Source organism: Eufriesea mexicana, unplaced genomic scaffold (assembly GCF_001483705.2).
Source record: "Eufriesea mexicana isolate 0111107269 unplaced genomic scaffold, ASM148370v2 scaffold739, whole genome shotgun sequence".
Taxonomy (NCBI): Eukaryota; Metazoa; Arthropoda; class Insecta; order Hymenoptera; family Apidae; genus Eufriesea; species Eufriesea mexicana.
Window position 1 is genome coordinate 894,257 of NW_016908892.1, and position 24,268 is coordinate 918,524.

The 24,268-nt window shown below is 38.5% G+C and overlaps 1 protein-coding gene and 1 long non-coding RNA gene across 3 annotated transcripts in view; both read left to right on the forward strand.

The window, feature by feature from the left end:
- Glut4EF (Glucose transporter 4 enhancer factor) overlaps positions 1 to 24,268 on the forward strand; it is a 169,723-nt gene that overhangs the window by 125,308 nt on the left and 20,147 nt on the right. The gene's annotated exons all lie outside the window — the stretch shown is intronic.
- LOC108546646 (uncharacterized) lies at positions 22,635 to 24,194 on the forward strand. Its single transcript, XR_001890147.1, has 4 exons — positions 22,635 to 22,978; positions 23,061 to 23,160; positions 23,240 to 23,408; positions 24,026 to 24,194. It is a non-coding gene; the product is annotated as an uncharacterized LOC108546646 (long non-coding RNA).

Here is a 24,268-nt window from a genome sequence, read left to right on the forward strand (position 1 = left end):
GAGTGGTTATGGCGGAGAAGCGTGGTCTGGCTTCGCTGCAGCTTTTCGTGCGTTATGATTAACCCTTGGGACAATGGCGTCGAGATCACAGAGGAGTTCCATGGACCACGAACTAACTGCAGGTTTGAGGAGTCTGTGACAGGGGACACGAGATATTAGCAAACGAGGAGAAAGTGATTCGTGTGTTAGGTTATGTTTGTTTAGTTTAGGTTGTTTCTTTGATTATAAATTTATAAGAATAGGAAAAATACGAGAAATTTGATTTTCGTTTTATTTTATCGTTATAATTAATTGGCACACGAGTCACGTGTTTAATAAAACCTTGGAGGGGTTGATAATAGTCATTATGTCGGGGTTGAAATAAAATTTAGTTCACTATTCTCGAAATAGGGGAAATTCGCGTATCTGTTAGCTTGAAATATGTAACGTGCTTCGTAGTTACATATGTATGTTGGAAATATTCGAAATTCGAGTTCGAAATGGTAATCAGCAGAGCAGAATACCCTCGCGAATGTTTTATCTTTGAAATTGGAAACTTTTATATTTTTTGGCCCATCGAGGGTTGGAAAACCAATATATTGGCTCTATTTATACCAAAAGTCTATGAAATACCTGACGTATGAATATATCGATTTTCGGCTTAGTTTTAATTTGTGTATATCGAAAGGTATATTTTAATAAATAAATAAATAAATTATCGGAAGGAATTTGGGATTGTATTTTGTTCAATAACAATCTAAGGATACGCGAATATATTTAATAATTCGTTATCTATTTATTTAGAAGCATGTATAATTTTTTATTCATTATAAAAATAATATAAAAATTTTATAAAAATATTCGAAAATGAATAGAGAAATAAAAATTCGCATCCGAGTATACGTATATCAATTCCGGGAGATATATAGGAGCATAAGAGAGACACTCGAATTGTTAGAGAGTCCATTACATAATTTGTAATCTAGCGAAGGCGACGACCAGAATATAACTGAACGCAAAAATAGATTGACCAAGTTCAAGTTCGCCAGTCCTTTTCTTTTCCTCGTCGGCTACATAATTCTTCCGAAATAAATTATTGTATTTTATCGGACCTCTAAAAATACCCTGACACCACGCTATTGGCATCTGCTGAAGATAAAATTTCATTGAATCGCGAAAATATTAATAAAAATAAAAATATATTATTTTCGCGATTCTGCATAATCAAATTTTGTATTCTATTTCGATAAATAAAATAAAAAATATTAAATATCGATCACATATATACGTATATGTGTTCACGTATAGACGCGTTTCTATAACTGATTCTATTACGCATGCCCATCATGGCGCGCGGAGGGTATCACCGAGTGCACTCTGTATCTGCTTTCCTCGAAAACGTTCGCTGTAATCACGTTCGCCGCGATGACGCTAATGTCGCGACTGATAAACGATCGCACGACATTGACGTTTATCTTGATGCATCGAACAGCGATCTAACGTTTTGTCGAAATTCGTTAACAATACGTGCCACCGGAAGCGGAAGCCGAGCAGACCCAAGGCCAATTTCGAGGTTATTTTACGAGATCGTTAATTACACGTTGGAAAAATTCAGATGGTAATTCCGATGTCGATTGACTATTCGATGAGAATATCGGTCGATTATATCATAGTTCGAGTAGATCGACCGATCAGATCTCAGAAGTGGGTATAACATTTTTATCTGCCAGAGAACAATGCCTATAGATGGCACTGTTCGACGGTAGATTACCAGTGGCCGTATTCCACAATCGTGTATAGTATCATGTATATATAATTTTTCCGGACTGATAATATTTTATTTCTATTTATTAGAGATATACAGCGAAATGGGCTGACCACTTAAAGATATTGACGTTTCCGGTCAAGTTCTCGTTCTTTACGTTGCTCGTGTCCAATATTTATTACTTCTCCGAATAATTCGGATCGATCGATAAAGTTTCGAAAACCGGTTACATACGACAGGTCTTTGAGCGCGATGGTTTACACTTATCCACCGAGTACACGCTCCCGACTCAACGCGGCGATACTTCATTCATCGTTGCCCTCGACTCGGCATCCCTCGGATTCCACTAAAAACATCTCGACACCGCCAACGCACGACCCGAGCAACTCTGCCATCCCTGCATCCGAAGGTCTCCGAGCTATTCCAGTCACCGTGCTCCACGAATAACTTTCATTCACCCAGTACAGTCACACGGAATCAATCACGCTCGCTGCTCTCCCTAACTTCTTGCCCTATCGGTAACCCTTATTTCCTAAACTTTTGCGATTTCCGTCCCAGCGGATCAATTCCAATGCCACGATAACACGTTCCGCCTTACTCCTCCCCCCTCTCCTGTACCACACCAGAAGGGTGCGTCTGCGCAGAATAATATCGCCAACGCGACGCACGCCTCCGCATGGACCTAGATCTTCGTAGCGGCGAGAACCGGCGCCGGCGTTGCACCGCGTCGCAGTGCACACACCGCGTGACGTCACCGCTGGCACGTGCCTCTCCCCTTACCCCCCACCATCCGCTGCCACCGGTGATGCAGCGTCGCAGGGCGCGCGGCGGGGCGGGGCACGGTCGGCGGCCGCCGTGGTGGGGGAAGGTAGTTAAGGTCACCGTGGCCCTGACTGCACGCGCGCGAAATGATATCCGTGTGCAAGCCGGTGCAACTGTGTGCGTTCGGGCTCTCGCGGTTCGCGCGCGTGCATAGCACAGAATGCACCGGTAGGAGATTTATTTCTAGTTCCGCAACGACCGTTCTTTCGTCGCGATCCTTCCAAGTGGACCACAGCGAACACTCGGGGAAGAGAGATATAGAGATTCGACGCGAATTCGCGTGATGGTCAAGGCCCGCGAGCCTCGACGGCCAACCTTCCTTCTTTCCCGCCCACCCGTCCTCCACCCCCTACTTCCTAGGCCGGCAGGGGTGGTGGGCCACGGAATGACCTAGAACATTGCGCGTGGGCTTCACTCGAGTCGCGCGTGGCACGACGATGCAACCTTTTTGAATGATCCCCCCGGTTCAAATAGAGAATCGCTGATCCTGTGATTCGAAGATTGAAATAGCTCTCTGGTATTTTGCGGAATATTGCACGAAAATGAAACGATTGGATATGCATGACGGGCATCTTTATAGGTTAGCTTTTTATTTTGGTTTTCTCGTAACGCGTGTTTCGTTTACATTACAGGAGGTACGAACTGAATCTACGTATACTTTCCAACGGAATTAAACGATCCCAGCCGTCTCTATTCCTTTATATAAATGTTTGATGCATTTCCAACGACGTTTTCATTTAGATGCTCTAAATTCCCGTATCGATATTCGAACCGGCAATTTGCGGGCATAAAGCGAGTTCTAGTTGAGAATCATAGACGGCGCTACGCGCAAAAATAGCAACACGCGCGACACCGTGGCCGCTGCGGGAAACATTAATTTCTACGATTGTTCGACGAAGGAGTCGCGAGTGAAGTATGTTCCCATAAATTCTTCGACGCATAGTTAGATTCGATAGGTCTCTGCAATTGTGGATTCAAGGTCGACTGCAACCTTTCCTAGTGAATCCAAAAATATATCTTAACGCGACGAAATTACGTCGATGCGCTAGGCTCGCTGCTCGCTTCGCTGTTCGACTGCAGAATGTCTGTAGAAAGCGCGCTCGCCTGTCAATCAGTTACGTAATTCGATCTGTCGTTTGCATAACACGAGCAAAAAGAAAATTACGCCAATTACCCGACGCGAATTTACTTTTGTATCACGTTTCACGACAGATGTCCCTACGAAGTGGTGCTGTTGGAAATATCGATGGTCAGAGGCAATTATAACCTTCCGAATATGATCCTAACCTTTACACGAACGTGTAACCCAAATCTAACCTATGAAACCTTCTGCTTCGGAGACGTGAACAGGACTCGTCGTCGGTGGTACATTCACAAGGAATGTCTCCTTTTTATTTTTCATTTATTATAACAAGCTTACGTTTCACCGGAATAAGGTTATGTTTTATAATTGTCATAATCTATTTTTTTCACAGAATTAGAAAAATACACCCGAGCTCTCGCTAAAGAGGAATTTAATCGTTCCGCAGGTTTTTCCGTTCCACGTAGATCGACGTATCTTTTCTAAAATTAAGGAAGTCACGCGATGCACTATTCTAGCGACACGTAAATTAGAAACGAGTCGCCATTACATGTCAACGATGCTCTCAAAACAACTGCATTATATAAACACACAAGTACGAAGGAATACTATCTCTAAATCGACAAGTATAAATTAATACGTACATAATTAATAGTTACTTATCGTTTATTAACGATATCGATAAATTTCAAGAAATTTATTAGGAAACTTATCAGCAGTGTATGTCGAATAGTGTATCGAAAGGGAATACGTGATTCTTCGATATATCTGTCTGATTCACGTATCACTATTCGAAATAATCACTGTAGTTTCTCTATCAGTCTAAAAGAACCCTTTTTATCTAAATTAAACTCGAAGATAAAATACTGTTCAAATGACGTAAACATTCCACACATTTTCATTTATTACACGTTGGCTCGATAATTTATACAAAAATCAACTTTATCGCGTTTCAACGCTCGCAATGCACACCTGTGATAACAATTGATACCATTTTTCAGATGCATGTATCTTTAAATGCATTCTATCGAGAGTGAACTGTCCCGATGCCCACTGTGCACGTTCGAGAGATAGCATGCACGAGAGTTAAAAATACCGACTTCTACTCTAATTTCTCGCGGAATCTAGTTGCAACACGTGACACACGTTTGCATTCCGACGTCCCATCGATTTACCAGGGGCTTTATGAAAATTGGGCGGAGACGTTTGACGGATGTCCCACGACGAACGCGGATGCGGATGTCCCGATTCATTGCCAACGGCGTACATACATGTGCGTACAACTGAAGCTCTGGGACGTCGGGTCGTATTGTGACACGTCCGTCTGTCTTACGTAATAACATTGCGTAAACTTGACGTTCACCGTAATGTCTGTCGTACATATTTCCATGCGCCCAGCAACAACGACGAGCCGACTAGAATCAGGCACGAGGTGTAATCGTATATTCTAATTCTCTTTGTTCCTTTTTCGTGTATCATTATTAACATCGTGCTACACAATTGATTGCTTTTACCAGTCCTTTTCTAACATTTTTTTAATTTCCTAGGTTAACTTGGGTTAATGTATTGGGCTGAAGTATGCTGCACGTTTGAACAATTTTCTTCAGGATTATGTAGAATAATTGGCGAAGACGTTACCTATGAGAATTTTTCATCTTCGTGAGAAAGTAATAGAATAGAAATGTATCGAATAGCTTGAGGAACCGCGAGCTCCCATATGTAATGATACATTCGTGATTTAATTATTTTGTCATTAGTTAATTGGTTCTTGGTATCGAGATTGCTGCATCCACGATAAAAATGAGCGAATTTGTACTCGGAATTGCATAGAATGCGCTTGATTTCGCAATAATAGCGGTGTTTGTAAAAGTGTTGGTTAATTGATTCATTGAATGGTTTCGTTCTTTTTAATGAATTACGTAAATGTTACGTTCGTAGATTATTACTCGTTTCCTTGCGAATACGGCTATGAGAAAGCTCGTTTTGCGTTATGATTAGTTGTACAATAGATCGAAGGCTATTTCATTAACTTTATTTAATTAACTGCCATTCTTTTTATCTTGTTTCAACGTTAGTACGATAAATGGGATTGTTTTGCGAGCGTTTCGTTAACGGAATGGAATAATTTTCACGCATTTGTAGCATTTTCCTTTTACCATTGTTTCAAATGTGTGTCCTCGAGACGTTGAAATTGCCCTAAAGGAAAACTTCTAACGGTACGATGTCAATTCAATGAATTACGTAGGAAATGATTCCATTGCTAATATACACGACTGGCTGACGTCGCGTGACATAAGCGTCAGCGACCATGACACCGACATTAGAAGCGGCTAGGAAATGCGTTCGATCCTCTTTGTCTCAATGCTTTCGAACTTCGACGAGCCATTCGATGCCTTCTGTTGCATATTCGATCGACCATTTGAAAATACGGCCACGTAGACCGGCTCGTGTGTCGCATCGTGAAAACGCTACGACTACTTTTGTGCCATATTCTCGAATATCATTTGATCGTGAAACTGCTCACGAACCAGCACGTTCAACGTTCTTAATGTCAGCTTGTATTTAAAGCGATCGTAATGAATGATCGGCTCTAAAATTAGCCTGTCCAAAATTAGTGGGTGTGATCCGATTGTTGATTAGCTTCTGAGAACTACATACTCATTTTAATTATCTCTGTCGCGTGGGTGTTACTGTTAGAAATAATTTGTATTCGTGGTTAGAATGTCTCTCTTCGGATGAGATTAAAAGATCACGTTGTACTCTTACGTTGGCACTGGGTCAGATGGCATTGGTTCGTTGAAATGTCTGCTCATCTATGGTACGATATTTGATGTATGCTTCGATTTGCATTGTCGCAGCTATGCTAATTCTGTGAGGTAACATCGTCTTTTTCAATTCATATTGCAATTCAATTCAAATTGCATGGATTTCGTAAAAGATATATTTTTGGAATTTGCAAAATTCGAAAGCAGAATAGATACAAGCACAAAGCTTTTATAACAGGGGCATTCAAGTTTAATGGTTCGAGTTGAATGATAATTCGATAATAACTGAATTATGATGGTATAATGGTATTAAAAGCAGGAGAAAAAATGGTGTAATGTCTGTTAGATACGTGAATGTAATTAGGTATGATCTAGTAAGGATTAAGTCAAGGTTCGATTTCATAATGAAAACGCATTTTCCTTCTACCACAACAATTACACGAGTAATTTAAATCTTTAATGAAATCGGAGTCTCTGATCTCTCGATTTATCCTTGTTAATTTATACCACTTAGCTTCGCGATTTAATAGAGTATTTCAATCTCATAAATCTCAGAGTTAAACACGAGTAGTCATTTCTCATCCACCGTGATAAAGGAACGCAATACGATACGAAATATAACGCGACGGGAAATCTTTCGTATTACAAAAATCGATAATTTTATTTTTATACGATAAAAAATAGACTCGATAATTTTACCACTCGAATGGATATCAAATATATTTTACAATTATAATAAAACGAAATTCTACGACACAGAAATCGATAATTTTATCGATCGATTAAAAATAGATCGAGCAGTATCGTATTTCGCATAACAGGGTAAAAAATTACTATTTCCATATTATATAGATCGATAATTTTATTCTTACGCGATAAAAAAGTAAACTAGATGACAGATAAACTAGATCTCATCTCGTCAATGCATATAAAATATTATTCTACTCCGACACATTACTACAATTATATTGCATTTGAAAGTATTTGTACTCCATTACAGTCCTCCATTTTGTATACAACATAACCTATCTAAATCTTCTAATGTAACCATCGAAACGGATAACTGCATCGCTGTAACCCAAACCTAACCCCTTTCTCCGATGCAAACGCTCATAATACTCCTGTCTAACATAACCTCAACAACCCAGATCTCGAGTAAAATCGAAAGTGCGCAGTCTCTCGATTCATCGTCCAACAGCTCGCGCCATACCAGTCGACTTTCCATTGTCAGCCACGATCCCGAGATCTCTGGTGATCGCAATGGAAGAAGGAATGCAAACTGCGAAGAGACAATGCGTGCAAGTTCCTGGGAAGGCCGAGATGTATATTCATTAGAACATCTCCTTGAAAACTATAGCTTTGTCGACCTTGTAAGGTTTGACGCGACGGCTAATGAGCAGAAGTAGGGGGCGCTGCGGCGCGTGTGCACGTTGTAACAGACATTAGAAAACTAGTAGCCGGCCGGAAGGAACAACTGCACCGCGACGTGAAGTTATTTTCCATCGCGGAATCCATTTTAATTTCGCGTTCGCGCGTGAAACTCTCCTCTTCCTGCGCGCCATTGGTGTTTTCTTCCGTAGCCAGGCCGATAAAACGCGGACCTGTACTACTCGAAGGCGTTTCTCTTATCGTCGATAGCTTCACTTGCCGTTGTGTACACGGCTTAAATTAAACGCCACGTTTATAGGTTAGGTGACTTTCTTTCGCGCTAGGTTTCCTAGAATTAGTTAAAATGGTTAGAGATTTTTGATACTCTTTAATCCACGTGATTTTTAATTCTATTTTTACATGTCATTTAGATGTTATTATCGAATTGAAATATAGTCGATGAAATAAGATGACGGATGAAATTGCAGTTATTTACTCGCTTGCCAACGATCGGAAATAAAGTTTCGCGGAAAATTGTTGCAAGATAGGATGCGAGGAAGAATTCTTTAGGAAATTATAGATGAACACATGTTGAAGAGCATCGCTGTGTCTAATAATTGTTATCAACACGTTCATTCGAACGTATCTCGCATTGCGGTTCGCAATCTTTTATCAACATCAAAATTGCACGTTACATAATCGATTGTGTAAGAGTTACGACCTGCATTGAATCCTCTTACTAATCGAGATAGCTTGTATTTCATAACAGATGCCTAGACACGAAAGTCTGCCGGTATTTTCGGCTGAAATTAATCTTAAACTTTGACTTGGAATTTAATCGACTACACAGGCCAACTATTTTTCACTCCATAAATATTATAATTCTGACACTCAACAATGTTTAACAACATCGAGGAATACATAAAACGGGAGAGACATAATTTATCTGTCGATTATTTTAAGCTCTTCGAACGATTTTGAAAAGTTTAAATTTATTATTAATTTTAACGAGGACATATTTTTTATTATTTATTGCCACAACTCTAAATTTAGATTTATATAACGCTTTCCAGCGCCATGTATACACCTATGCTTTACAACTCTTATCTTCCATGCTTATCACCCTACTATTACACCCTATCATTTTACCACTGCATTACCATCAAACGGTCCATTTGTAGCAATTACCAGTGCCTGTTCCCTTCGTCCAAATAAAAACCCATAATCAACTGTATTTTCCCTCATAAACGAAGAAACATCCTGTTGCAGAGGGTTGACATCGTATCTTAAGTATCAAGAAACTCAACCTTTATATTCCATATAAATGGCTCTCCAGCCGAGCCATCAAAGATATTAAAAGTAAAGTGAAATTCCCACTTTGTCAGCTTATCAAAATCCCATTGGTATTCGCTATAATATACCAAACTTGTTAAATAAGTAACCTTTTAATTATTTAATTATACAAAAAATAATACTATTTACCATGGTACTCGTCGCGGTATTCCCTCCGACACTAAAATAATTAAAACGATTCAAATAAAAATGTTTCCACATGTACATAACGTACAAAATTTCAGAAGGTTACCTATCCGCCATATCGTGTTGAGAGGTTAGGTTAAGAGGTTAATAAAATAGCCATGTACTTTCGAAAAGGCTGCTCATGCGGTGCCCAAAGGTCAACAGCCGACGTGTCTCACGAAACGGAGTCTAAGCCAAAACAATTCTTCCACCTGAGCAGAGCGTGTATCCCAAAAGAACGAAAACCCAAGCGCGAGATTAGCATTCGGCGCGCGAACGCGTCTAACCGGTCGCCTTCTCGACAGGCACGACATCTACGCATATGACAAACGATGTCACGTGTATGCAGGTGCGTACGTAGCCGGACTGGCAAGAAGGAGTCGATCGAAGGGGGGCCCGGGTAGGGGTCTCCTCTCTCTCTCTCTCTCTTTCTCTCTCTCCCGCCCGGTTTCGCAGGGAGGCCTCGTTAGACATTTTCTGCGGCGAGAGGCAAGTCAAGGCCGAGCGCGCACCATCGCGAATTTCAGCTGGTTACCGAACAGCTGGGCCCCCGTGGTGGGGATGAGATACGGTTCCGTTCAGTTGTCCTAGGTCCTGGCTCTGCTGTTTCCTCCTTTTTTCCTCCTTTCTTTACGCGCGCGCCAAACGTACGTGTCGGCCCGGCTCTCGGCTTCCTTAACGAACGATCATGATACCCGGGACCCGATGTGCCATCCCGTTGCTCGCACGCCGCCTTTTCTTCTGCGTTCCTGCTTCTCGAGGCTCGCGTGGCGCGCGCGACGCGTCGCCACCGTATCGCCGCGCGCATGCGCGCTATCGACCCGTCCCGTGGACTCTACCTTGACCTCCAACGTGGAAGGCAGCGGCGAGCAATTAAAGCCCTTAAGGGCCTTGGCTGGACGAATCGATCCGCCTCATTAACGCCACGGCGATCGATCCGGGGGGTACGGAGTGGGTAGTTTCATCGTGCTCTGATTCCTAGTCGTTTGTCGAGTGGTTCGGTCGTTGGATTCTCCGCGCAACTCTTATTGGCTGTGTGGAAGCCGGTGTTTTGTCATGGAAAAGAGGTGCTATGGAAAGGGTTTGAGTTTTACAGAGGATTTCGAGATTTGTCCCGACTCGTGTCATTGGTTAATACGCAGTTTAGGTTAGGTCTGAAAATATTCGAGATTTATAATCGCAGGATATCGATATACTCGCGATATACTTTTATAGTTGTATTTCCGTGATTTATAAAGTCGTAAGAATGATAAAATGTATGGGAAATGTTATGAATTTATCTCGTAAGTTGTAAGATCGTAAAAGCCGGCGAGCAACTAGTGGCTTGTCAATTCGCTGTTATTACTAGCTAGTAAATTATTATGCGAGGGAAAAGAGGTTAGTTTTATCGAGATACGGTTCCGACAAAATTATATATATTAAGATTGAACAACCCAGAGTACTACTATGATTCAAACATACGGGATGATTGTTATTTCAGAAATTGAAAGTTCATTTAGTGGATTATACAGGGAAGTTTCTCGTTGAAGCTGTGTGAGTGATCTGGTTTCGTGGGTGAAGTTTGTCATAGCGTGGATTTCAGATCAGGTTTGTCGATCCAGCTCGTTCTTCGAATGGTTAAGTGTCGCGAGGTTTCCATTGATGTGTACAAGGTGTCTGGAATGATTTATAAAATGGCGGAACACATAGTCCATGGAAGTAGATATTCTTAATCGAGCAGCAATGCGTTAACAGCTTTGGTATGCGTGGTGGGGCGTTTCCGTGAGACCGCGACCACGTGCACGATGTGTGATAACGTTTGCGTGAATACCGTGTTATGGTATGCACTACGGTATTAATGCATAGTATTTGCAATATTCACTCGAATCACACCTGTAGCGGCAGTCATACGCTGCAGTTTAAATTCTCAAATTTCCAATTCGAAACGTTCCCATTATAAATTTTCAAATTCGAATTTCAAATTTTAAACTTTCCTCTTTGACTTCGAAATTTTTATCCTCGAATCTTTCCACCTAGACGCTCCCAAATTAAACAATTTTCTTTTCAAACATCGATTTTTAATATTGATTTCTGAGTTACAAATTTTCGATTTTTAAATCTCGATTTTAAATATTTTAATTGCAAATTAAAATATTACCATTGCAAGTTGCACATTTTCGAGCACCGAATTCGAGAAAAAGGCATTACATTTGAGATCGTGAACATTAAACGCGATATGCCGGTTTTCTCGCGTGAGGATTTCGAGCTTCGCGTCGCGAAGTCGATCGCAACCCCGTCTCGCGAAATTAGAAGCCCTCGCGCGGCGGTTTCGCGAAGCTCGCGCCGCCATTGCCCCCGGAGTCTGCGAAAAGAAATCAGATAGGAGGTTAACGATCCGCTATGCACTTCCTTGGCAAAAACGGTGCCCCCGGCACGCGTAACGCAGAAAATCGCGTACGCGATCCCCGATGATCGGCGGGCTTTACGTAAGCGTAGTTTCGACATCGATCGAATCGCAATCGGGCAACTTTCTCTCGTATCGATCTCGGGTCGGAAAGTCACATATCTACCGGCGACTTGTTCGTCCGTGAAACGAGCTTATGAAAGAGGAATGCCTCGCGCGAAAGGGGAAAGTACGACGGTCGTTGGTGGCAGAAATGCGTTTTCCCTTTTACTCGCCGCCCGCTATCGCTGGTCTAACCTGCGTGAAATTTATCCACGGACTCTCGATCGTTTTGCATTTCCTGCTTGGCACGCGCGTTAACGCGCCATGCTTAAACTCACGCGTAACGGCTCATTAAGTCCTTCGTCGCTCGATTGTTCATACAATGGGCTCGTTTTTCTTCTTTATTTTTTCCCTTTTTATTCCCGACACGTTATTAAATTTAATATTAAGACATTACTCGTATGGCGGGAAATTCGAATCGTTGGAGGGCATTTGTTGGGGTTCCTAGGAATTGCTTAACAGGAATTGTATGCTAAATCGTTTCTGTGAATTTACGTACAGGGTGGTTTTTTAATTTTTGTTTTCTTGTTGAAAAAGTATTTAGAAAGGGAATTTAGGTATATACAGAGTGGTTCAATTAAAAAGTAATTTATTTAAGGAAGTATTTACATGATTAAGTGGGTTAGGTTTGTATACGTATGCATGTAGAATTGAACTATAATTTACATACAGGGTGGTCTTTTTGTGCGGGGTTGAGTTAATTTTTGTTTTGATATAGAAAGTTTAAGAGAACTTAGGTATATACAGGGTGGTTTAATTAAAGAGTAATTTAACTAAGAAAGTATTTATATGTCTAAGTGGGTTAGATTTATATATGTATGTATATAGATTAGAATGTTAGATATGAAATTTAATATTAAGCTATGAGATAGGTATAATAATGGGAAAATTATCTTATTAATAATTATTAGATACGAGTATCTACGTAATTAAATGATACACTTAAGGAAAATATTAAGTATTTTCCAGTTAATTGTGAGATATATAGAATGATATAATTGGCCTATCGAGAAGCGTTGAATAAATGATTTTTCACATCGCGAAAGTCTTTAAGAATACTTACGTAATTAACTAGTTGCAATTCCATAAAGCTAAAAAATGTATACATATTTAGTTAAGTGGGTTAATAACTATCTTCGAATAGTGTTAGATAATAAAGCATACACAGTTACTTAACTGTGAAAAATCAAAAAGGAATCTTAAAATATTATTACACCAAAGAAATTTTCTCGAGAAATTTAGTCGAAAGTTCATAAAATTTTTAAATCCTTCGAATATTATCTCTTCCTAAAATAATTAATTTAAAGACACGATGTATTTTACTTAATTATCGTTTAATTACATTTTGCTCACAACGTTTATAAATCTTTCATCACGGTCGGGTACCTTCGATGGAAAACTTTTAACCACCAACTGTATCAATATAAAATATCGTACAATTAAATTTCTATACAAACCTCTGCTTATAGCATAAGTGACATTATTCAAATTTAGAGTACTATTCTAAATGGGAATGAATGTAACGTAATTAGTAATCTAATCTCGACGTGGATTATTTGTTTGAAATTGTCTGCGTCACAAGAATGGAATGCAATTTGGAGTAGAAACAAATTGTGTACAATTTGTAAGCCCGCCATTGAATAGCGAATAATGGTTCTATTGACTCTAACTCGCCGTGTGTCACCGTTGGAATTATAAGTTCTCCATCAGCCACTGGCAAAAGCAGTCTCACCACTTTTCCCGTAATCACCCTCGTTTAAATCCAGACGTTACAAAAGTATGAAGCACGAAATATGTAACTGGCATTTCGAAGAACGAGAACGACTCGAAACGCAGGGAGAAGCGATCAGTGGATCGTTATTCGTGGTAAATATGGCGGTCGGATACAGTGGGTGTCGATGCATTACAAAAGGCACAGTCCCATTTAAAGGCACTTTTACGATCCAGGAATCCATGAATTCCAAAGGAAGGCTGCACGTAAATCAATCCTGCGAATGCGATGCGAAGAATACGAATTTACGATCTTGAAATCTATAAAATTTCGGAGAGGGGACAGAAGGAAACAGTTTCGTGGAAATTCGTGTCCACGTTCATGAAACAGAGATATATAATATTTTTCGGAAATTTAAAAGTGAGACAGAATATTATGCAGGATACTGCATTTGAATCGATCCAGTGGACATATTGGAATATTTTTGAAAATGTTGACAGTACTGGAAAATATTTGAAATAAATACATTACGTATCTCCTGGAATTATTCGATTTTGATTTAAAAAAATGGTTTGTAGTTTTAAATATCGGCTCGGTAGATTATTTCTAAAACTAATTTTTGGTTAAAAATCATTAAAGAGATCATTTAAAGAATTATTTATGGTGTTGAAGATATTCGACTGGATGGATTTAAATAAGACACCCTGTATAGTTCTCGTTTTACAAAGTGAAACCAAAATTATTTTTAGCTTTAAATATCAGTTCAGTAGATTATCTCTAAATGTAATTTTTGATTGAAAATCATTAAAAAGATCATTTAAAGAATTATTTATGGTGTTGAAGATATTCGACTAGATGGATTTAAATGACACACCCTGTATAGTTCTCGCTTTACAAAATAAAACAAAAATTATTTACAGCTTTAAATCTCGGTTCAGTAGATTATATCTAAATCTAATTTTATAATTTTAAAAATCATTTTGATTTTTGGAGACCAATCCAATCGAATATCTTTAAAACTAATTTGTATATAAAGAATTATTTATGGTGTTGAAGATATTCGACTGGATGGATTTAAATAAGACACCCCGTATAGTTCTCGTTTTACAAAGTAAAATCACCCAAAGTGGACGAATTTTTATAGGTTATCTGTTCCTCGTGTTTGTTCAAAAGAACTTTAGAGATAAAACAAGTTGCAGTGCTAAAGACAAATATCGAATAAATATGAAAATGGATAAATAATTCATGTTCCGCGTGAAACTCGGTCGCGTGTCTAAAAATTTATGGGATACTTCTATTTCATATTTCGAGCGTTTAAATATTCAAATTCTTCTGCGAGGTATGTAAGACCACAAACGATAAGTTTGCAACTATCTGGAACAGTTTGCAGGTATATTTTCTTCCTTCGCTTTATCAGTTCTCGATTTTAATATCTGAATTCTGGGGTATAACAAATTCCTTCGTCGAAGAATGTGGAGGATGATTCAAAAAGGGGGGATCTAAAGGCAACGCGTTATCGAGATTTTAAGAAATTATGTTAAAAAAATATTTTCGAGTAAGAAATTTCGAATTTTATATTAATCGAAATGGTAATGTAAATATTAGATACGATATTAGATATAATTCTTGGAACAGTAATAATAATAATAGTATATTATTAGTATAGTATAATATGTAATTAGTATAGTATAGTATGATATGGAATAGTATAGTGTAGTATAGTATAGTACAATATTAGATACGATATTAGATATAATTCTTGGAACAATATTAGTATAGTATTAGTATAATAGTATATTATTAGTATATTATAGTATAGTATGGAATAATATACTGTAGTATAGTATAGTATTAGTATAATAGTATATTATTAGTATAGTATAGTATACTATTGAATAGTATAGTGTAGTATAGTACGGTATAATATGGAATAGTATAGTGTAACATAGTATAATATAGTACAATATAGTAGTATAATATTTGTATAAATTTTTCACAAGAACGAAAACACTTTCGATGTTTCCACATTGCAATCCAATTACTCCTCACAGTCAATTGGCATTTCAAGTGGTTAACATAGGTTTCAATTAGGATGCTAATTGGCCTACCTAGTTAACACGGCGTTAATTACCTTTTTTTATTCGTCGCTTTTTTTAATGCGTGGAATATCGAAATAAAATAATTCCACGTCGTAGTTTCCATACGATTTCTTATTTACCGTTTTAAAAATATCAACATCATGTAAAAATCATGACAGAAAGTCTTCGAAATACTACTTTCCTGTAACGAAAAAATCGCCCAGTGCAAAGGGTTAAAATAAATCTCGAACAATACGAAAATAACCTAGAAATAAAAGAAAAATTTCAATCCCAAATATAACCACGGTAAGAAAGCATACAAATTCATAGAATCGCCATGCTCCAACGAAACAGCAAGCCTTCTTCTAAATTACTGCGTTTCTTTCAGTTTCGAGCGCGTCGGAAAGACGGGAATCTCGAAAACATATGCTTCCTCGAAGCTGGAATGCACGTAGAGATGACTCGGTATCCTTGCTATCGACTCGATCGCCCTCTCTCGTCTCTGCCGAGCTAGCTGCGCCGAGTCGCAGCGCCCCCTGCGCTCTCGGTGCCGGCCGCGTGAACGTCAGAATTCCCGGAGCGTGGCGATTTTCATGCAGTCGGAGGACAGGCGGTTTCCCCGGGGCCCGGGTAACTGTAAACTGGTCCTAAGACGGGCCGCGCCCAGTGCGTTGCTCAACTTCGGTAAGCCGAGGAGAACCGGTGTGCCCGCGACGCGGCAAGGCCGTTGACAGCGGCTGGGAATCAATCGTTGTCACGCTCTGCGAGCAAAATCCGCGGCCAGCTGATCGCGTCGGGAAAGGAACAGAAAGAGAACCGATCGCTCGTTCGTCATGCTAGGCCTCCTTTTTCTTTTTTCTTCTTGCCGTTTTTTCGTTTGAGGTCGGTCTTGGTTTGTGGTTCCATCGAAACAGGGGGAATTCTGTCGGTTGACTGGGCTGCGAAGCGTTTCTCGTTTCGAAGCATGCAGAAATCGAAAGCCAGGATCACCGATGGTAATGCACTTTTACTCGAGTGCGAACGTAGAGGGAGTTTGGTGGGGGTGAGTGCCGGTGGTTGGCTGCTGGGTCGCCGGGGGTGGGGATGTGGTTGTTGAGAAATGTAAGGGGAGATATTGGAGGGTTTTTATGGATAAGCATTTTTTAAATTCGGTGGGTATATATATCGCGAATTTTATCAAAATATGTGGCATGTATGTATATATGTACACTTCTTTTTCTTTGACGTATTCAACTTGGAAATTATTTTAGGAAGTATTGCTAACAGAATATTTTAAATATTTCTAACTTACTAGTTACTAGTTACTAGTTACTTGGGAACGTAAGAAAATGAGTTATTTTATATAACTTATATTTAATTTAAAAATTGGAAAGTTTTATACAACTTTTCATGTTAACCAAATTAATTTGTATATATAGATGTACAGGATAGTAATTGGACGCGATACATAATATTAACTGTAGGTTATAATGCTAGATATCTATTTCCAACGTGACTACTTTGCCGTTGGAACCAATACGTTCTTGGAAAACTAAACTCGTCGAGGAGACTCGAAATAAATGAAAGGAAGGAAGATTAAGAAATTGCGTTCCAGGAATAACAGTGGACCAACGTTAAAATTAAACGAGATGAATGAAAATTCGGTGGAAACGCCTAATAGGGACAGCTGGACAGGGTATATAGAATCTATTGATAGATTATCGATTGGTAATATAGTATTTTAGGAAGGAACTCCCTTTACCGATCGAGTCAGAAAGCAACCCTGCCCTAGGGTAATATTAACTTTCTCTCTGCTTTGTTTAACCATCCTGTGCGAGCCATTAATCAGCTGACACCTAATTCGTACCACCTGTTTCAACAATGGCAAACGTGACCTTGGTTTCTTTGTTTCTACGATTCGTCTGAATTAAAATATCGGAAAGTCAAATCTAAAATTACGAACATGGAAGCAAAGTGAGGTTATCTATTAAAATTATCACTTTAATCGAAGTTCGTGTAATTCGATGATAGTTGTGCTTGATTATATACTTAAAAAATTTATCGTGTTTATATATATCGCTACTCCATTGACCAGAAATTTAGAATTTTTGTGTTTCATAGAATGCAAAAATTAAAAAATTCTTTGATCGAAAATCGAAATAAGGAATATTATTATCGGTCTCTATAGTGTTAATAATCTTGACCAAATGAATAATAAAATTATCAAGAGGGTATCGAGGTGGAAAAAATTATTATTGATAACTGCAGTGTTAATTTCGAGTATTTTTGACTTCGACTTCGATTAATCGATTAATTACTTTCGCACAAATACATTTATCTAAATGGAAAGTTGTACTAATCTTATCATCGATCTTATCTCTCTCTCTCTCTCTCTCTCTCTCTCTCTCTCTCTCTCTCTCTCTAGTACTAACGACCTATCACCTAACCTTAAAATACATTTGCAAAAAAAACTTCCCCGTTTCACTGAAATAAAATCTCAAAATACTCGAGGAGAGAGGCGATTTTCGATCTTTGATTAAATTTTATTAAAATCGAGGTTCGATATTAAATTCGTGTGAAAGAAATATGCTTTCTGGATTCCTCGAGACCGCGCGCTATTTTTAAAATGCGCGGGCTTATTTGTAAATATTATTCTACGTACGGTTTGTTAAGCGTCCCACTTTCGCAACACCTTACGATGTTTGCATTTTTGAAATACTAAATTCCTCATCCAGGTATATGGAACGATATCACCGGCAAAGGTACAGACTTATTTAAATCACATCCAAGTAACTCGATATTATTACAGTTATTCGATTCATCCGCCGACATATTGAAATCCTTACGACTGGTTTCCAATACTATTTATAAATTAATTGCAACATAACTCCTTTAGCAAATCAATATCTCCATCTGAAAAGAGCCTTCTTCCTTTTGAGTGTACAATTTCTCGTCGATATACAGGCTGGTTTAAAACCTAACCTAATCCTAACCTAACCTTAACCCAGGTCTGTAAAAGAGAGAAATAACAAAGACAGGGAATAAATATATTCTTAATTTTCACCATGTTGAAAAATAACCTAAAAATTGTTTCAAAATTCCTCTTAACATTTTGATAATTTCTTTTGTTGTCAATTTCCAAATATTTTTCAAGCCAGTACAAAATATTGCTAAATATGGTATATATGGTGCAAATTTTCGTCGATATACATGCTGGTTCAAAACCTAACCTAATCCTAACCTAACCTTAACCAAGGTCTGTAAAAGAGAGAAATAACAAAGACAGGGAATAAATATATTCTTAATTTTCATCATGTTGAAAAATAACCTAAAAATTGTTTCAAAATTCCTCTTAACATTTTGATAATTTCCTTTGTTGTCTATTTCCAAATATTTTTCAAGCCAGTACAAAATATTGCTAAATATGGTATATATGATAAATATGGTATATTACTATAATTAATCTATTCTATCTTATAATATATTACTATAATTAAAAAAAAAATATGGATTATCATATATTATTTTTCTTCAAATTTCGATTATCGTTCAAAACGGATGGTTTTCGGAACACCCCGTAGATCGAAACGCTCTACGTGTCCGCGACAGTATTATACGCCGATAATGAATCACGTCGCTGGTCTTATCGTTCGTTTCGCGACAAGCCACGAATTTGAATGCAGAAATCACGCTATCTCGATCTGGTTTTATTTGCGAAGCGATTTGGAACGGCGTGGACGTACTTAATCGAGAGGCTAAACGCACGTTCGAAAATACACAGGGACAACTTCACGTTTGAGCAAATACCGTGTAACAGACAGACGTCTAACCGAATTTTATTTTTGCAAGTGCCACGGCCCGAGCAGTTTATCTCGTGCAACCTGATCGGACTTGTTTTTCCCGCGAGTTCCGAGAATCATGCGCAGTCCCGTTGCAATTATAGAAGCGGTCACGTGAATAATAGATCCACGAGCTGCGTACTAAAAATGAGAAGAGCGCGGCAGGTGTCCATTCTGAATATGGTGGAACGCGAATAGGGGCTTTATTAGAAATCGCTGCCAAAAGTTTCCGGCCAAACAGTACTTCTATTTCTGGTTAAACTATTTATAATTTTTTCCTCGAATTCCTCGTGAATTAATTTACCCGGCTCTTCGCACGAACGTGCAGCGACGTGTCGATGGTGATTTTTCCAAACGAAAGATAAGTACGAGAAATATTAGATAATTATTTATACAAGAAATAATTATTCAGGAAATCTTTATTCTGAATTTTCGACGTGTTACAAGTACGCATAGCGCGTGTTTTATCGACTAAAAGTGCATATGGTAATGTTGTTGTAAACATAACCTCACTTTCGGTCGCAACGAACTGTCGATTTCCTCGGTTATATCGCTTTTACTCCGAGCCTGAGTTTATTAGTTACTTTATTTCTGATCATACGGTAACGAATTTGGGATGGAAAGTATGGGAATAATGAAATAAAATTTATTATTACAGAAAAATTCTCGATATCGTGTTCCACGAGCCACACCTACACGTTATGTTTGTGCAGTAAGATTTTACTTTTAAAAACCCGTTATCTCGACAATGTGGCGATACTACACTGTGACCAGAAGTCTCTGCGGCCACTGTATTTGCGAACTTTTATCGACGAGAAATTTGAAGTGGAGACGGATTCTATAAAGGTTATTCTCTTCTTTTTTTTTTTTTTCTTTTTCTTTGTATATTTTGTTTGACCAAATTTAGACCTCCTGTGTAATTTTAGATAGCACGGCAAGTTGGATGGAACGGCGTTTTATTCGCGAATTTGAATTTTGAGAATACGATTTGAGACGTCAGTTTGAACTGAATTTCAAATTTCAAATGCACACTCTGTGACTTCGACTATTGAGTTAATTAAATGCTGGAGTTGGTGAACCCGAAGTAAGCTGTAACGCAGCAACGAATAATTTAGTTTGCATATATTCGGTATATAATTTGAATAATTTGACGATCCGAGGCATGAAATTAAACGGATGTTAAATTTAAGGGAAAAAATTATTTTATTATTCGCAGTGAAATTTCTTCGAACTGTCTGGACCCCAAGAACTCGAGACAACGTTAATACCAGTTCGCAAAATTTTGTAACCGAGATTAACATGCCCGACGATGACGCTTCGAAAATATTGATAGAAGTGGGTCCTCGAACGGGGCACCAAAGAACCAGACGAAAACTTGCAAATAAGTTGTACAAATATCCCCACAGGCACCTCGTCTGTAACCTCGATGCGTTGTGAAATTAGGCATACTGTTACCAACGTGTGAATCATCAGACGCAGCAAAATTAAGCGACCATATTCAGCATTGAATCGAAAAATGAAAATGAGAATTAAACAAAGAAGAGAACGATGTCGTGAAAGATACAGATCGCAATTAGTAAAACATAATAGAATTAGACATATTAATTAAATACATTACCTAGTCTAAATAGGAAACTAACTCTATCACCGTTGTGATATTCAATATTTTATGAATGAAAAATTATTCACAGGTCTGGTTTGAAATTTTAAATCTATTTCAGCATCCAGAAGGAACCAGATATTTTTCTTATTCAATAGAAAAATTTAAAAAAGAGTAAAAGAAAATGGTTTGGTATTTACAGGAGTATTATGGTAATCCGGCCAATAAAAATGGACTTTTTGGGGATTTTTTTCTAAGAAAACCATGATAAATTTTGGTATACAGTTTTCGCACACGGATTTAGTTATACTTGAAGAATATTACCAATTTTTGTTTAATGAAAATATTGAAAATTGTGAAAATTATATAGACTTAGGTAAATAGTGTTTTTAAAAACGAGCTCTAATGGCCGACGTGATTCCGGATCATTTAATTATCTGAAACGAAGAATCTAAGAAGCATCTTAATTAGTATACACGCAACTATAGCATGCACCATCGAAACAGCAAAATTTCGAAAATTAAATAAATGACAGCATTTTGAAATTTAAATATCGATTTTTTTCGTGCTTTTTGTTCTTTGAGTGGCAAACAAAAATAGAAAGAAACATCAAATTTTTAAATCCATGGTTCACGCGATGAAGGTACATCCAGTGAAGATCTCCTTCAAATTTCAAGTCGATCAGTCATCTAAAACGTGAGATATTCCGTCAGCCAGTTGAAAAGGTACAGTCTCGAGAAAAACGCGTTTGAAGTTTTCGCTAACCATTGTGCCATACCTGTATGTCGCACTTTAAACACCTATAACTTTGCCAATTTTACGAATTCGAACAAATCCTTTCACACAGACATTTCCAAAAACATATACTTCGAGAATACGTAAAAAAAAAAAATCGATTTCTTTAAGTCGGTTTACAAGAACACCCTACTTAATACTAGAACTACACGAACGAAGATAATCGTAGAGGAAGATGAATAACTATAAATAATTACATTTTGATCCGAATGGAGGTAAGCATGAATTTTGTGAATAGCAGTTTACATATTCGAAAAATTGTAAAGATATATCTGAAAGATTCATTTCCATTCCATTTGGTAGTGTTAAACAAAGTAGTCTGCAGAACACCGAAGCTAGAACCCAAGGACCCGCAGCGAATGAGAGGTTATGTGTACCATCGATCGAATTTCCTGGTGCGTTGCCGTCCAGCGTACGTTTCGCGACCTCAGATTGGATGTTGAACCTTCCTCGTCCGATAAGAGCTGCGCAGACAAGCGTTCCCGTCCAGTTTGGCAATAACAAGTGAGCCTCTGGCGATAAGAGCGCGAATAAATATTTCTCGTTGCGGTACGAGCCGCTGGCCTTGAAAAACCGTCCCTATCCGAACAATCGCCGGCTGTGGCGCGAGTTCGAGGCGCAGTGAACGGTAACAACTCGTCGCTTGTCAGGCTGACAGCCGCCTTTAAAAGCGTAACGTGCGCCCGTTTCCTCGCCACGATTCAATCCGCTTGTCGAGCGGCCAGAAAAATCCTCGTACGTGACCAAACCACACGAGTCCCCAACGCTCGTCTACGCATGCGCACGCTTGTACACAGTAATACACCCGCTCGTGGACCGTACGTGTCTCTATCCTTGCTTCTCGTTCGAGCAATTAAGAATAAGTTATATCGGAGCTCGTCGACGAAAACCGTGTTCCTTGCCGGTAACGGTATCTTCCAGTTTCGGCTGCTTCGCTCGCCGTGATGCTGTTCCTTAACGAAACGTAATTGTCTGGAATGTGGCCACGAAAACGAGGTAGAAAGGAACACAGGGCAACTGAGATTTCAGCGAGTTCACTGCTCGCCCGAACGGGAAATTCTCCGGCGTTCGTGGTTAAGTGTAACGATATTCGACGCAGCGAGATTTTGTAGGTTATGTGATTCTCGAGGACCAAAAATCGCGTTTGAATATGTGATAGTTTCGGTACACATTGGGATTACAGGTTTATAATTGTAAAATAATCACGATTTATATATTCTCTTTTAAATTCTTTTATTATTCAAAGGAAAAGTATACATTTGAGTGCTTCTGTAGAACGATCGAGAGTGAGTGTCCAGAGGATACGTGATGCAGCTCGCCTTAATTCTCGCCCCAATTCTTATCCGATGTTTATATAAACATTCTTTCTCGGAATGTAGGTTTGATAAATTATTTATTCGCATCTAATATTCTGAATTGATTTTTCTATATAATTAAACTTATCTTTTTAATAGTATGTATGTATAATTGACTGGAAAGTTCCATGGGGAAGTAAAGAGGATCGACGGTGGCGCCACAGACTCGAAAAATTGCTGACTCAGCAGTGTTTTCATGCAAGTTCATCCGGTGCGAAAAGTTAGTTGCTGCGGAACAGTAATAGCGCTATAGTTCGTGTCGTTTACTGTGAGTTGAAAAATAGCTTTGTTTACTGGTGATCTGCGCGTCGTGAAACGTGTTTGATATCACTGATGATGAAAACATGCTCGATGATATTTTGACATCTTTCTTGTTCGGTATTTCGTATATTGTAATTATACAAATAATTCTTTCGTATAAATTATCGATGTACCGTTAATGATCGCAATTATTTTTGTAACGATGTACCGCTATACTTTACTTTCGATCGAGTGAATCGATAACACTGTTCGATACGAATTTTAATCTGTAATTGGACAATTCTTGTGGATTCCTCAACAGGAATTCGTGATCGAAATTGTTCCATCACTTTCGATTTTCGAGAATTGTGAGTTTTTCTAAAAACGCGGGATTTTGTAATAAAACGAAGTATTACGTAGAAAGTAGAAAAGTTAGGAGATTTATTGTTGCGTTACAAGCTAGTGGAGAGTATTCTACGTCTATCGATGTTCATAATTATAATTATTTGCGGTTTTGAATATTTATATTTGGTTATCAAAGTTCAAAAATTAATCGCGGAACATACTTTATACATACTGTTCGTGCATTTTTATGAAAAGTTCTTTATCTGACAGGAATTTGATATCCAGTATCGTATTTTGTAGGCTTCTCCGAAGAAGAAAGTATGGAACATAATTGAACAAACAGTTTTCAATTCGATTATACTGAGAAAATATTCTTCGGTGACGCGTATACGGGGTTTTACCGCCACGCGGCCATTGCTTGCTTCTCTAGCCTCGACAGTGCCGTAGCTACGCGTCAGTGCCAAGTGCAATCGAGCTAACATATAACAGTCTATGAAAGAAAACTCTCTCTCTCTCTATATATATATATATATATATATATAT